The sequence below is a fragment of the Trachymyrmex septentrionalis genome, unplaced genomic scaffold (assembly GCF_001594115.1).
Source record: "Trachymyrmex septentrionalis isolate Tsep2-gDNA-1 unplaced genomic scaffold, Tsep1.0 scaffold42, whole genome shotgun sequence".
Lineage (NCBI taxonomy): Eukaryota > Metazoa > Arthropoda > Insecta > Hymenoptera > Formicidae > Trachymyrmex > Trachymyrmex septentrionalis.
Window position 1 is genome coordinate 752,866 of NW_017305590.1, and position 4,824 is coordinate 757,689.

Consider the following 4,824-nt stretch of genomic DNA (forward strand, 5'->3'; position numbering starts at 1 on the left):
ATCTCCTTAAAGTACATACCTCTTAAACATTATAATATTTCGAATTAATGTTCAATGCAAACGTAAATCAAGCTCGTGAATTAAAAGAAAAACGTTTCCTATATCCGTAACAAAAAATTATAATGATCCGTGCATGCGGAGGGCAACGATGCAATTCCGACAATTTCAGGCGCTAAAGAAGTTATTAAACCGAGCGATATCTTCATCTTTCTGAAGACCGTATGCACTTTCTCGTAACGTTGAGTTTTAGTGGTGCTTGCAGTAGCAATAAACGCGATGTCCATGTAATTGTTGTGTGTCTGCTAATTATACTTTTACGGATAAAATACGTACTAAACATACATTCCACTTTCCTACCGTGCTATTATTTATGCTATTGCATTATACACTTGTGCATCTTCCTGAAGAAATCTTCCAACATAGTTTCACAAAAGGAATTTTCGAAGGAAACTTCAAATCAAACGTGATATGTTTTAATTCAAAAATATGTTTAAAAAAACATTTGCAATAAATATTAAACATAAACGACAAAACAAATGATTTGGACTACATGTTATCTAATACTTATAATGAAAATATATTACACTTTTAGGATTTTTTGCTGTAAAGCAAAAGCCTTTAATTTTTAAGCGGTCGGACACTTAAGCCTTAAATGAAACTATATCTTTCTTTTCACACTTTCGATCTCGCTGCTTTTGTATTTACAAATTCGACTATTTGTTTTTCCTTTTCTCCTGCTTTCTTTTTTGTAACTAAAGACTCATCGGGGAGGGAAACGGTTTCGAATGGCAACGGCACTTCGCTACCGCTAGTGTCTATCATAACGGAATTCATACTGCCTTGTAAGGACTTGCATGTTACGCATAGAGGAATTGTCGCATGAACGTGCTTACATCACGGTGGCGGGCAGGCGGAGAAAACGAAGAGATGCTGCGTTTATCCGCAATATATATGCAAGGCGTTCATGTCTGCGAGCACGTGTTGTCCTACTATGTATCCCTGCCTGTTGCAAGCTTATCTTCGCCTGACGAAGCAGTACAACTTGTAATTTGCTCGTTAAAAAACGTGATTTTTATGTTAAACGCGATATAGATGGATAAATTAAAAATAAATAATAATTTAAAAAATTAAATCTGGCAGCTTTGAGAAATCTATAATAAATAAAGCCAAAAAGAGTCAACGCGGATGTTGGCGTGTAACTTAGATCTATTACATTAACACATAATTAAATAATCAAATGTGATTAGTAAACGTTTTAATCAACGTTTTTGTCTCTTCTTAGTACAATTAAGGTAATCGATTGTAATAATGATTTTAAACTACAAATGTTACATTTCAAAATTACAGTAGCTACAATTAGTTACAGAATTACAATTAGTGTTATCAAATTAAAAATGCTAATAATGTCTAATCTCGAATTACAGTAACATAAAAGAAATTATAACAAAAATTTATCACATTACCTCAATTGTACAATTGTCCAATATAAATCCATAAGGTATTAAGAGCAGTAGTGAATTAGCAAAGCGATTTAAATAAATATTTGTGATGCAATCTTAAAAACAGATCTCAGCCGAGATTTAATTATTTTAAGAAAAGAAATTTAACTTGTTAATTTTGTTAGAAAGTTAAATTGATTAATCTTGATGTTAATATAAATTAAATTTAATATATGAAACAGAAAAAAAGGGAGGTAAGATCTTGAACGACGTACAAATTCTACAAATTTATATAGATTTGTAAATAAAAATAAGCTAACAAAATAAAATTGTTTTATAAATGAATATCGATTTATCTGACCGTATTTTATCTTGTAAATACAGTTTTTTAAATATCGATCTTTATTATTGTACTGTCAAGTATCTTATTTTTTTAAATTTCTTTATATAAGTACAAAATAAATTGGAGTAGGAATATACTATATTTCATAGATAATTTTTCGTTTAAATCAATAATCAGTGTGTTACACGATTTCCACAAAATCAAAGTACTATATAACTTCAAACATATGATTGTGCTATAAAGATTTGATAACGCTATTTCCATTTTTCCCGGGTTTTGCCTATATTATTTTCCCCACACCAGGTAATTTCACATTATTGCGTCTACATATTTGAATTCCACGAGAAAAGTGGAATGACCTTCCCACGATAACGGCAAGCAAGAGAGCACAAGATCGGCGAATGTGTGTGTGTCGTATAATGTGGGTGACGCGGCTTTCGCGGTGCGTTACGCCTTGCGGAATGCAACGGCGGACGGCGAAGACGAGAACGACGACATGAGCAGACATGAGCCGCGTTCCTGATGGCGAACTCTTATGTACGTGTACAAGATTTTATCTCACATCTCATGCGTCTCCGTCGGGAGCTCGATATTGTGTCGCACGCGCACACCGTAAAGATTCGAAAGCCAATTGTACTGATCAGCAGAGTTTGCATACCGGCATGAATGCATGCCTACATCTCCTCAGATGTATTTCACGACAACTGAAATATACGATCATTTCAAGACCATTCAAATCATACCTTCCAGAGATACAACAAATCATCAATCAAAGTGAACAGGAATGATTATTTCTAAATTTTTATATCTTTATCAGAAATACATAATACAAAAATATTGAAATTAAATAAATAATCAATGCACAATATAAGTGTTTTAAATGAAATGGCTATTTCTAAACATTTATATCTGCTTTTAATAAATAATTAATATTGTTAAAAAGAATTGATTGCTAACTGATGGATCATTGTCCATTATAATTGATGACAGTGTAGTATATTGAAACATATTTAACGGTTACTGTAACGTAAAGAAAAACTTGTCAAAACAATATTTATTCAATTCTGTCAAGCTTTATATTAATCATTAACTGATAAAATTTTTTTGCTGTCCAGTTTAGCCATCGGTTAACTGATCGGTTCTAAAATTCAGTTATATTCAATCAGTTATATTTAATTTTATTATAGAATTAACAAATTGATAAAAAACTGAGAAAACTTATCAACAAATAATGATAACAATAAGTGATTACTAAGTTTCTTTGAATTATTATGAAATTAATATTTAAAAACTAGAGAGATGTCAATTGAAGAATATAACCATCTTACAAACTATTGGAAAAACTGAAGACTATAGTCATCAGTTACTAATGGCACGCAGTATATCTAATCAGTCTTTTAACGTTATTTAGAAATCAATAATTAAAACTGCAACAATTGATGAACATTATTAGTAACTAACTCTCGTAATCAGTCACTGTCATCACTGACAGAACCTCAAATTATTGATGATTCAACATTGTCAGTTACAGATGTAGTTAATGAGGCCTTTTCTTAAGGGTGTGCATTGTTAGATAAAATAGCGTAACTTATTTTTTAAAACATGAGAAGAATAACAATTTATAATTATTTTTTCCTTCAAATTTTTAATTATCGAAATCAACGTATCTGAAAATACGTGTCTATGCAAGCCGGTGAGTTGCAAGCACAGGATTATCGGATCATAATCCCAAACTACTAAAGTAATAATAATTTTTTTTTTTAAATAAATGAAATTTTTAAATTGCGCCAAATATAAATAGAAAATACATTTGAAACACTATTGTTGTATAACAATATTGTTGAAAATACATTTATTTAATATGTTTGACAAAAAAATTATTATTATTACTTTGATAAGGATTTGGAAAATAGGTTTAGAATAGGAAGTCATTCTTTTCTTCAAGGAGCACAAACGTGTATAATTTATATAACGGGTTTTTTTTCTGAGAAGAGCGCGCACACTTGACACCATTTTTTTACTTTTTTTTTTAAAGATAAATTTGTTATGATTTTATTAGTACCCGAAATTATACACAACAATGTTATGTTTCTTATATAAATCGTAAAAATTGTCTTGTTTTTCCGGATACTGTATATATCTATATTACTGTATCTGTAATACTATATCTATGTTACTTAACGAATGAAACGGTGCTAAATCGCTAAAACGCATCGGCAAAATGCACTGGGCGACGTTCGAGACTGACGCTACGCATGGGCGCCTCGAGTGAAAATCGTAATTAATCACTCTCGAACACGTGGGAGTGCGAACAATCGCTGATTGACGGTTCTCTGCGCTGGGCAATCACTTAATCGCCCCTTTGGAAATCTCTCTGCGCACCCACCTCACGGTGATCCTCTGTGATTTCTATTTGCCGCTAGTTGCCCCAATGAGTACGACAATATCGTCCATTATGCGACATAGTCAATCAATCATATTCGCATTAATGGAAACTATTCGAAATTAATTTTAAAAGGATGTGATATCTATCTCGCTTTTCCATGATGTCAATTGATTATCATCCATCAATTTAAAGCAATAATAAGTTTTGCATTTACAGCTTAACCTTTAACAGCTTATTATTTGTCTTTTTTCTTTAAAAAGTTATTTACTGCAGACGAAAATGTAAAAAAATTTAAAAGTAAAAATTGAAATAATATATATATATCTAAAATTATAATATGTATATATTATGTAAATTTATTTTAATTATTTATTGTAAATTATTTTATTCGTGTGTATTGAATTTTTTGAATTTTTAATACGTTTTTTTTGTAGCTATTTAAATATCAAAAGAAGGTTTAACCAATTTTCTTTATACAATGTACATATAAATGTACGACACTATTGTATTCAAGAAAAAAAATGTCGAATGTCAGATGCAGACTTGAAAGTAATCAATATCCATGTATTCTCGAATCGCGCTTGTCAAATTTAATTTGCCGACAGCAAGCATCGAATTACGCCCTCAATGAGTTGCGATTCTCATCACAAAAGGCG